Below are 13,081 nucleotides of genomic sequence, written 5' to 3' on the forward strand. Positions count from 1 at the left end.
CCAGGAGGAACTCGTCGAGTAAAAAGGGGATACTCGACGTGTAGAAAGGGAATCTTAAGGAATCGGTGAGTCAAGGGCGAGTGGACTCAGAGTCGTTGAACTCGGCGAGTCTTGGGGTGACTCGGCGAGTTAGGTCGTTGGTTAAGTGAAGTTCTGAGTATGGGGACTCGGCGAGTCACAGGGTTGACTCGACGAGTAGGGTCGGTCAGGGGTTGACTTTGACCTTGTCTTTGACCAAGGATTGACCAGTGGTTCCAGGGGTATTTTGGTAATTGTTGTTTATCGTTTGAGTTCAGTGCATTGGCGGCTATCCAGGAGTGGAGATCGTATCAGTGATCGGAGTAGCTTGAGCTATCTGTTCAGTCGGCAGTTTCGAGGTGAGTTATCCTCACTATATCGTTAGGGTTTATGGCACCAAGGCCGACCCTTTTTACCGGATAGAAATCCGGGTAGTTGTCATTATATGTTACAGGCCGGAAGGCATTACTATGTGGACCGGAAGGTCATGGCCTGGAAGGGCGTATGTATGCATTTCGTACGTTGACTGATTCATAGAGTAATGTTATAATAGTAACCGGCTAGACCGGTATCTTGTTAGAGTAATGCTATGATATGTGATCTGTGATCGATTGTTGTTTATGCACTGTTATATGATTGTTTGTTATGATATATATGCATTTTATGCTTATGGGCCGGAAGGCAATATGTTATGGGCCGGAAGGCGATTATGTTGTGTGATGGACCGGAAGGTCGGCGTGGGTAGGACCGGAAGGTTTACCCAGCAGGGACGGAAGTCCCCTGAGACACATGGACCGGAAGGTCAGGGCCTGGAAAGGCGTATATGTGGTTGGTATTCTGGGGGTATCTCACTAAGCTTTCGGGCTTACAGTTGTGGTTTTATGTTTCAGGTTCTCAAGAGTCTGTGGCAAGGCAAAGGCGTGATCGTACCGTTCCACGCGTTGGTGTTTTATGATACGAACCTGGGAAATTACTCTGTTTAATAATGTATTGAAAACCTTTTTGCAACAATGTTAATAAAATGGGTGATTTTGAAAAGTTTTAATTGTTTTGAAATTTTGGATGTTACATTTATACAGGTGTTAAATGATTTAAACTGTGTAAGTATTTATATCTACAAAATTGTTGGGTAGAACATAGGTAGATGGAATAGTTGGTGACTATGGAGTTAGCGCCTATTGTATAAACTTGGCGACGATGTGACTTCGTGCCTATTTGATGAACCTTGGCGACTATGGAGTTAGCGCCTATTGTTGAGTAAACTTTGGCGACTATGGAGTTAGCGCTTGTTGAGTAAACCTTGGTGACTAGGGATTTAGCGCCTATTGTTAAGTGAACCTTGGTGACTATGGAGTTAGCGCCTATTGTTGAGTAAACCTTGGCAACTATGGAGTTAGCGCTTGTTGAGTAAACCTTGGCGACTATGGAGTTAGCGCTTGTTGAGTAAACCTTGGCGACTATGGAGTTAGCGCTTGTTAAGTGAACCTTGGTGACTATGGAGTTAGCGCCTGATAACTATGGATTTAGTACTTGATAAATAAACTTTGGCAGCAATGGAATTCGTGCCAATTCCTTACGAATAAGTGAATGAAGGATAGTTGGTTCTTAGGGTAAAACCTTAAGAAGATAATGGGGATGGATAATTGGGTTGATTGTTTGTTGATTAAATATAATAATTATATTATTGTGGGTTGAAAACCCTATATGCTCACCAGGCTCCTAAGCCTGACCCTCTCAGTTTTCTTTTCATTACAGGTAATGGCACAAGGGTATAAGTTGGTGGACTTGACGAGAGATTTTGGGATTATAGATTAGTAGTTATAAATAACTATTGTAAGATCTATTTTATATTGTTTATGCTTTTGGTCTGTAACGAACATGACATCCCGAGGTTTTATTATTTAATGAAAATACATTCTTTTCGAGAAATGTTTTGATAAATGGTTATCATATTTTATTTTGGGAACAAACTCCGCAACCGTTTTCTTTAAACGATCACTCTGATTTATAAAACAAAGCATAAACAAATCGGTCTTTTCTGGCCGTGAAATTGGGGATATCACAGTTGGTATCAGAGCATTAGTTTAATCGAACTAGGAATATGGATTTATTTCTAGACTTAAACTTAGAATGCTAAGCAATGATTGTGAGTTGAGTGTGTCCATTATATTTTAGGTAGTACACCTAAATTGACACAAGCACTAGTTTATTTTAGGAGTGATGCCTAAAATGCTTTTATATGCTAAATGTTTTGTGTGATAGCTATATTGATGCTATTATTTGTTCGGATCTATGGTCTGTTGCCGACCGGATCTGGAAACCTTATGTGTTTAGGATTCTAAGCGTACGACTACGATATTAGAACTAGGATGTAAACGTTTCGGAGGGATAAGGAGATTTATACGTTTATCGTAAATGAAGCTTTCTTATCTCAAATTCTCGTTGGTACACCGAATGTCTGCTTGGATGTACAAAAGGTCATGGTGAAGACTTGTAGAGAATTGAGTAAATGGAGGAAATAAAGAAGGCTTATGATAGTGAATGACACCTATAGGAAGATATCGTAAGAGTGGTATCTTGCCTTTAGAGTATGTCTTATGAAATAAAAGTACGTTTACAGGAGTACGGTACGTCTAAAGTACACCTTCGATTAGCAGGATGATGGAACGATTGGTGAAATTCTTGAGGTTGTCTCATCGTCTGGTATTTCCATCACCAATCGAGTTGAATTAGCGTTGATGATTGAAGATTGAGCAATGAAGAAGTCCTAGTAGAGTCTAGGGAAATTGTTTATGATTATTTGGACACATTCGTATGTGTTAAATTGTTTTGTGATTTTCTTGTATGGTGACTTGGTCGACTGCGGGACAATACTTGGGACTAGTATGAGTAGGTATGAAAGGTAGTAGATGCATATACTACCGGAAGCACAGGACTCACACTTGGATCAGGGAAAGTCACAAGGTTACCAAGAAGCTAGTGATTGATTCCATTTTATTCTGGTATGTCATTACCATTGTTTCGGTAATAACTAGTAAGATGGTTCTTGTTCCGACCCTAGTGGTCATATTTAAATTTGAGTTCGACTACGAGGAGTATGTTACGTGGTCTAGAGGACCAAGTTAGATGTAACATCTTACTTAAGTCAGAAGGTTGAAGTTAATGCGATTGATAGTGTCGCGCTCGTTGTTAAAAGAAGTTTGTAGGTAGAAATGCTACATGCTGAAATGTGATTATATCACATTAGAATATGAAGGAAGGTATATTCCATTTTGGAATTTAACTCTAAGAGACCTGAGTATAAGCATTGCATCATTCGATGAGAGGTCAGTAGAGCACGACCCATCGGTTTGTTACAATAGATAAAGGAAAGTATTTATCCTGAGAAGAAGAAGGAGTCCATAATAACGACTTATTTGGTAACTCGAGGATTACGATTGAAAGTAAAACATAGTACGATAAGCAGATGCAAGATTGGGCATCGTCTGCGGTCAGGAAATCCATAGGGTTAAATACTCTTTCGAGGAAACATAGAATTTAAGGTTATTACCAAGGATGAATAAATAACGTGTGGAATCATTATGCAAGTTCTATTTTCGTTGATGATTCCGGGACGTAATCATCCTAAGGGGGAGATAATTGTAACGCCCGTAGATCAGGGCTAGTCAATTTAGAGACGATAGGCGTCAAAAATAAATTTTTGATGAAAGATTATTTAGAATGAATAATATTAACTAAGTTGTAGTATATGTTACAAGGATTCCGTACATATAAAGAACGCCGAAATCCGATTTATAACGAAGAAGTTATGACCTGTCGAAGTTTCGCGACAGAACCGGCACGACACAGCGCGACGTAAAAAAAGTGAATTTACGTTAGAGAGATATTTAGCCTTAGCAATCTAAATGAAAGTCGTAGAATACGTTAAACCGTGAGCGTGCATAAAAAGAACGTCCAAATCTGACTTCGTATGAGGAAGTTATGATTTTTCTAAGTTTCGACTTAGCGGTATGCAGCCCGAATGCTCGATTTGAGACCGAGCGGTTTTTAGCCAAAACAATCTAAATGAGAATTGAAGATCTCATTAATTGTAGTAAAACGATAAAAATATAGGCGAAAACGGACGTCGGATGAAGAAGTTATGATTTTATAACGGAGTTTTCCTGTCCCGGCCTACTAAAAATAAATAATAAAAATAACGTCAAAATTAGCCGACGGAGTCTAAACGAAAGTTGTAGATAGTAGTCTCACCTACGCGTGGATATAAAGAACGTCGAAAATGGAGTTCGTATGAGGAAGATATGAATTTTTTAAATTTATTAAATATTTTTGAAATTAAATTTAAATATAAATTTTCGATATTATCCAAGGGAGGAGTCACCGGGCTTATCCAGGTTACGCCCCGCGTAACCTAAGAGTACGCCCCGTGTAAATCGCAGATCCAGACTCTATAAAAGGGAGTCGAGTGCAGCCGATTTAATTGCTCATTTCTCTTCTTCCTCTAGCGTTTTTGCATCGTTTTTCGTGCAAGAATTATCCCGAAGCCCCGGTATCATTCCCGAGCCCCGAAGCAAGTCCCGAGGCCCCGAAGATCCCGAGAAGTGCGATTCCCGAGCCGAAGCTCTGCCCGCGAGAAGTTCGATTTTTGTGAAGATTTTCCAGATCTACCGCAGAATACTACTTCTACAAGTCGTAGTGTTGTCCGATCATCTTCTGATCAAGTGAGTGTATACTACCTTTCATAAACACGATAATAATACAATTATGGGTTGAGTGTATTAAGTATATTGTTGTTTATATGTGTGAGCGTGTGGTTACTTTCTTCTAACACATAAATATGAAGTATTTGCTATGAAATACGTGCTATGTGTTTATATGTTATTTGTCTATTTGAGATGGGCATGGAAATTGGAGTTTTATACAGGTGTTAAATGATTTAAACCGTGTAAGTATTTATATCTACAAAATTGTTGGGTAGAACATAGGTAGATGGAATAGTTGGTGACTATGGAGTTAGCGCCTATTGTATAAACTTGGCGACGATGTGACTTCGTGCCTATTTGATGAACCTTGGCGACTATGGAGTTAGCGCCTATTGTTGAGTAAACCTTGGCGACTATGGAGTTAGCGCTTGTTGAGTAAACCTTGGTGACTATGGATTTAGTGCCTATTGTTAAGTGAACCTTGGTGACTATGGAGTTAGCGCCTATTGTTGAGTAAACCTTGGCGACTATGGAGTTAGCGCTTGTTGAGTAAACCTTGGCGACTATGGAGTTAGCGCTTGTTAAGTGAACCTTGGTGACTATGGAGTTAGCGCCTGATAACTATGGATTTAGTACTTGATAAATAAACTTTGGCAGCAATGGAATTCGTGCCAATTCCTTACGAATAAGTGAATGAAGGATAGTTGGTTCTTAGGGTAAAACCTTAAGAAGATAATGGGGATGGGTAATTGGGTTGATTGTTTGTTGATTAAATATAATAATTATATTATTGTGGGTTGAAACCCCTATATGCTCACCAGGCTCCCAAGCCTGACCCACTCAGTTTTCTTTTCATTACAGGTAATGGCACAAGGGTATAAGTTGGTGGACTTGACGAGAGATTTTGGGATTATAGATCAGTAGTTATAAATAACTATTGTAAGATCTATTTTATATTGTTTATGCTTTTGGTCTGTAACGAACATGACATCCCGAGGTTTTATTATTTAATGAAAATACATTCTTTTTGAGAAATGTTTTGATAAATGGTTATCATATTTTATTTTGGGAACAAACTCCGCAGCCGTTTTCTTTAAACGATCACTCTGATTTATAAAACAAAGCATAAACAAATCGGTCTTTTCTGGCCGTGAAATTGGGGATGTCACATGAAGCACCAAAATCAGCTAGGGTTTCACCTTGGAATACAAGTGCCGATTTTGGGAGTGCAAGGGTTCAATTTATAGTGTGGAATCCCTAGGGTTTCATACATAAAACCCTAATTTACTTAAGCCTTTAGGTATTCTAATGATCCATATGATAGGCCCTTTGTACTAACTCTCCATGGTGTCTCACATAGATTTAACCCATCCCTAATCAACATGAATCATTAGCCCAAACTATAAATATTACTGATTTACCTAATCAGTCCCTGTGAATTTAATCAGTCTCTTTTAATCACTAAATTAATTCCAAATTAATTCTTGATCAATACTGATTAAATAATATGATTTCTCAATTAATATATATTATTCACTAATAACCTCTTTCTCAAATATCCATCCTATCAAATTGCTTCGGTGAAGGCAACCCCAAAGGACCATGCTAGTATGCTACTATCGGGTCAAGTACATACCAATTATAGTTATGCGCTTAGACACCTAATCCAACAGTCTCCCACTTGGATAAGTCTAATAACTATAATTTCCAATGTAACTTCAAAATCCGATTAGCAATTGTAGCTCTCAAAAGTCGATGTTGAACTCTTATCATATCAGAACCGCATCCTTTAGATAAGGGATCAAATATTCCTCCATTCTACAAGATATCATATGGACTGAGACATGGATTATAATCATTCTCTATGTCCATGTGTTGTTTCCCAATTTTCGACTTATGATGACTGACAATCAGACTACAATTGAATACATCAACTTAGTCCAGGCTTGGCCAAGCCCTTAGGATGTCATCACTAAATCATCGAGGGGCCCACATATATCGCTTTTATCCCACATTGGGTAAAAGGAATGGATAAACGTTAACTCATATGCTTGCTTAATTTACTCGTCAAATCACATACAACAATACATTTTATAACACCAAGTTACTAGTGCGTGTACGCATCATCAATGTGCAACTGACTTGCAAACTACAACTCAAATGTCTCTGTTTCAAGAATATAAGATATTATCGTCTCACAGTCACTCGTGATAAAATCAATGAAGTGACTCAAATGAGCGTGGGTTTAATCCAATACTCAAATCTTATTATAGGAGTACTCATGAACACTGCAACAAACTTGTGCTATGTCTAAACACTTAGACAATCTACGGTCGGATTCATGATAGTCTTGCCTCGTTACTTACTTCCAAAATATGATTGAATGTGGATGTTTGAATAATCTTATTATTCGGGAAGTCAAAACATGGAAAGTGAAACACAAGAATAATCTAATCTAATATGGTCTCAAAACTTTTGAATATAAATAAAAGACTTATTTATATAATCACCATATTGATTACACATTATTCATTGTATAATATTTCGATTCATCAACTCAATACTTGAATTAAAACAACAGTTATCCCATGCTCCAAGCATGCACACTATGTTTGCCTATGGTCCTTACCTTGTGAAATAGATCAATTGAACACATTTCCAATGATACTCATTTCACAATTCCCTAATCCTTATTATATGTGTAAGAATACCAAACTCTTGCCACTATTAGAATGTGTTAGATTCTAAACTATCATGCAATGATCCTTTTGTAATTTTAAGGCACCAAAGTCACAGAGACTTTGCCAATTACAAAACTTTCCATTGGAGATTGATAACTAAACAATTCTATGGAAGCAAAGTGTCAAATTCAAAGTACAATCCTTTGAACATCCTTTTTGCATAAAAGTTTCTAATCCTACACATAGATTCTCAATATCCAACTCCCATAATGGAAACATTTCCATATTGCCATATGAATATCTATTCTTAATTGAATCCTATCTATTTAGAATTATATCAATATGATCCATCCATTACTATACTTCCAACTATCCACAAGCAACCAATCTTCGGTAAACCTTAGATTGTCCTTGACAGTTGTTTAACAATTTTATTCATATCCGGTTCTGGTCCTTTTTCCCTCTTATGCCCTAGGCATTTGGAAAATTCGAACAGACGATTATTATAACATATGCAATCGATCCTATACACGAAGCATATGAGATACAATTCATAATAAAGATATGATACTCTACCAATCTCTTGTTATAATATTTCCATACACAAAATTTCCTTGTGTTAAAACATTTCAACATAAAATTCATGCATGTATATGACTAGATTCTATTAAAATCTCAATCTAAGCTTTTAAATTTGAAATGAAGTATAAGTTCCTCTCCCTTAAATCCTACTATAGCGAAACAACTTTTTAAACTCTGCAACTTCGCAAATTAAAACTTTGTCTCCTATAAATAACATTGATAACTCGCAACACCTATCATAATGATTATTCTCCCACTAGCACAATAATTATGTTCTTTCCAGCATAACACTTATGCTCCCACTAGCTTCGACATGTATCCAGAAATCAACTGGACTTCTAGAATTCGATACTTATTGACTTTCTTTCCAAAGTTTAGATTTCTGATACGAGATGCTTTGATAAGTCTTTATCTAAGCTTATACACCTTCTATTAGAAAGCTCATATGTGTGTCTAAACTATTTCAGAACTTAGAACAATAAATTCCGAATGTTCAAACTATTTGCCATTTCTCACAATTCGAACTATGAATAGGGATTCTGTAATCATACTCGAATTTAAGAATGCAATCACAACTGTTAATACCTTAAAATCCACTTAGCGAAAGCGTTTCCTCACAATCATATTCATGAAGCAGATAGAAACCTTATGTCACTTAGATTTTATGGTGTATGTGTTCCTATCCATGTGAATTTGTCATAACCATAATCACAAGACAAGGTTCATGACAAATCCGAACTTATATGGACTGGATTTTTTCAATCTTAATTTCTTGTCATCTGGTAGCACAAGGGTCCTACCATTGCTTCCAAGTTATTATGCATCTCACCACTACAGATTAATGTACTTTCCATTGATCAAAGTGTTTTGCCTTATGTGATCAAATGAGAACTCATAAAACTCACATGCATAGTCAACTTAACTGGAATGGCATAGAAACAAGAATGTGTCAAACATGATAGTTTAAAAACCTCAAGTTGTGTGCTAGTGACAAACAATAGGTTTATTCTTGATTAGTTCTTGAAGCTATTCAAGATCATTAAGACTCCCACTAACCTCTTGAAATATAAGATTCTCTTATCAAGAAACATTCCTTGACAAACAAATATTCAAGAGCTAGTGCAGGTTCTTATCAAGAAAAACACTTCATATAATTATGCTTAGTTGATCTTTGTTTTATCCAAAAACATCACAACTACCAATCTCAAATGTGTAAGAGTAAGAAAACATTTTCTACTCCACATTTCATGATGTGTTATAAACCTACTTAGGATATGTTACTCATAACTCTAGGACTCGATTTTGGAACGAAGTATGACTCATCCTTTTGATTTTAACCATTTTAACAGTTCCCGATACATCTCCTTAGTAATATAAATGCATTATGGTATCCTTAGAGGATCAATTGTGACATGGTTCTGTAATCATAAGGACGGTCATAAAACACGATACTAAAGTATTCTCCTTTCCTTTCAGATAGGAGAAAACTTTTATCTTTCCGCCTAATTGATTCTTCTTATTCGTTCTCCTATACTTTGAAACTTTTCAAAGTATTAGAATTACACTTAATCTTGTAAGTATAACCATATTTACTAAACTTTTAGTAAATTATGACGAATAGTCTTTATCATTCTTTGTGGTCTACCTGAACATTTCACATCAATATGTACTAGATCCTTTAGTCCTTCACTTGACTCACATACATATGCGAACAAGGAATTAGTCTCACTTTTCTCAAGTACCAATATTTCATACATCATATAATTCAAATCACATGATTCCAAGTTTCTGTCCAATTGAAATATGGGCGATTAGAATCTTTCCTTACTTAGAAAATTACGACACTACCACAATCGATATAACTAAGAATCAACCATTTTCAACATTGCTATTAATAGAAACATATAAACAACAATTTTCACAAATGTCATTGCAAGGAAACATAAAATAAGATAAAAACAAAATTTTCTTTATTTATAAAATGTGGAAAAACTTGTCCTTACAACGCAAATTCAAATGAAAACTATGTTCCTAAACATTCCTAAGCAATCTATCATAACTCCTAAGCAGCAACTCAAAAATCTGATCATCGAACCATGCGATCGAAAACCAACTCTTCATGATCAGACTCGGCTCACTCTTCCTTTAAGCTTCCTTTCTTTTCTTCGATCCTACAAAACATCATAATGCAATCTTATCACATCATGTATTAAGAATCTATAAACATGAACTTAATAGAGTTAGATAGCGGACTTACCTGAAGTAGAACCATACAATTTGATTTTACCATCTCTTAGATCTCTCCGATAGTCAGGGTAGCTTCGCTTCCAATGTCCCTTAAAATGGAGTAGAAACAAGTGGAATCTTTGGCATTCACACATGGAACTATCTCAGAACCGACTTTTCTCTTATGATCAAACTTTTCAACCGTGGTCGAGTTCTCTCTCTTACGAGAAGAAACCGTTTCTGGACTATTACCTTTGTCTTTGTTAGGGTCCATGGAAATTTGGGATGCAGATCTTCCATTCAAATTTTCTTGACCAATGCGCCAAAGCATTGCTGATTCAACAACAATTAGCAAATATGTAAGATCGATAAGGGTCACGTCGTGATCTGTCATATAGTAGTCTTTAACAAATTGACTATCCAACTCGGGAAGTGATTGAAGAACCAAGTCAACAGTCAACTTTGTTGGGAAAATGACACCCAACATTCCTAGCCTGTCAATATGCAACTTCATCTTCAAAATGTGAGAAAATACAGACTTTCCATCTTCGTGTTTGCTTGCCAATAGGGCTTGAGTGACCTTGAACTTTTCAAGTCGACGGACATGTTGGTTAGGGAGAATAATTGGAGGATGTGAAGGAAGAGAAGTTCCACCAATGCACGAAGAATGGATTGATCTTTCACCTCGATCGTCATGTGGAATATCATCTTCATGAGGAAGGATTTTTCCAAAAGGATAAGGAAGACCGTAGTTGTCAAAACTAGACATCTACAAATGGCGAGAAATTTAAGTTAGTTGATTTAAGTCCTTAATATAACACCCAAATGAAATATTAAGGCTAGGATCCAACACAATATTCACAATTCGGAAGAGCGATGTCGTAATCCAATTGAAAATTATTTGAATGTAGGTAAATGACGATTTACCAATTCCACCTCGAAAATGAAATTTAAATGAATTAGGTTTTAAATGAAACTCCTAGATCTTTTGAGATTCATTGAACTTTTCGATGGCATGTTTAATCTCGATTATGCCCTTTCAGGTTTGTGACTGGGATACCGAGGATCACAAACAAGGTGTGAATAACCATGCAAATTAGCTTGGTACTCTCGAAGTCATTTATCACCTAATCAATGTGCCGTTTAACCACACACACTCTATTGATCTATGATAACCTACGAGCTACCCATTTCTATCCTTCATTAGTCCCATATTAGTGTGCCGGTTAACCACACACGCTCCACTAACGACCAATAAGGTGCAATGTGCAATTTCATGGGTTAACATCAAATTCACATTTTTCCTAAGTGACTAAGATTGGAAATTTATAAAACATTTAGTTACTTGTATTTCATTATACTTATTAATGAAAGTTTGTGTCCTATCCTACCCGTTCGGCTAACAACCATCCACTGGTCAAGGGTGCGGTGGGTAAGAGTGTATACCCAATGGCGGTCATTTTACAAGCCACTTCCTTAAACACCCATTATAGACCAGCTTCGTGAATGAGGCCTACTAACGGTAAGACTGACTTTTAACTTATACATATATAATATATTAGACTTTTAAATTTATATAGTATAAGGGTGTATTTTACACATTTAAAATACTAAGTGGTTTAATCTATTAATAAATTAGACTTTTAATTTAATTAAACTTAAACCATGTCATTATGGATTTATTAATTCTCTCTTTTAGTTAAACACTTAATTAATTTAATAAAACCATAAGGGTGTAATTTGAACTATTCAAAATATCAAGGTTCTAAATTTAAGACTTCAAAATTAAGGCTATTTAATTAAATTTTAAGTTACAAAACCAAGAGGTGCACTTATGAACCTTTTCAAATTACTAGGGATTTAGAATTTAATATTTCAAAACTGAAACCTTTTAAATTCCGAAACTTGAGAAGAAATTTTGAAACTTTTCAAAACTCTTGGATCAAATTGACAACAATTAAAATAATCATATAATTAACTATATCACAAAATTGACCTAATATAATTTCATATAGAAAAGTAATTCACATCAAATTCCACAAATAATCAATTTATCACATAAACAATTAATTATCTCAAAATATGACAATTATCCTTCAATTGAATGAAGATAATCATTACCTTATCATAAAAAAGCGATTTTTATCAGTCAAAACATTTTGTGGTAATGATCCTAATCCAAAACTTGGCAAAAAAAACTGAAATCTGCCCACTAACCAGTTACCACGTCGTGGTAACTTTGATCACATCGTGGTCATCAGGCAGATTCCAAAAAAACGATTTCCTTGCTTTGAACAATTACCAATGCATCAATATAACAGAAAATACCCTAGGCTCTGATACCACTGATGGGTTTTGAGCACTATAACAATCATATGGTGCACATACAACCCTAGATGCTTTGGATCTAAGTTTTCTCAAGTTATACATGCAATTGCATTTTATCCAAAGCATATACCCTGGCTAGCATGCAACTGGAGATATACAACATAAAAACTAGTTAGATGAATACCTCTTTGTTATAGCTTGAAATTCTTGGCCTTTCAAGAGCTTAGTACCTCAAGTGTGATACCTCTAATAAGTTACAAACACCAAAAGCAAATTAAGGAATATGAGAGAGAGGTTATGAAGCACTAAAATCAGCTAGGGTTTCACCTTGGAATACAAGTGCCGATTTTGGGAGTGCAAGGGTTAAATATATAGTGTGGAATCCCTAGGGTTTCATACATAAAACCCTAATTTACCTAAGCATTTAGGTATTCTAATGATCCATATGATAGGCCCTTTGGACTAACTCTCCATGGTCTCTCACATAGATTTAACCCATCCCTAATTGACATGAATCATTAGCCCAAACTATAAATATTACTA

The sequence above is a fragment of the Lactuca serriola genome, chromosome 3 (assembly GCF_051521515.1).
Source record: "Lactuca serriola cultivar US96UC23 chromosome 3, Lser_US96UC23_V15, whole genome shotgun sequence".
Lineage (NCBI taxonomy): Eukaryota > Viridiplantae > Streptophyta > Magnoliopsida > Asterales > Asteraceae > Lactuca > Lactuca serriola.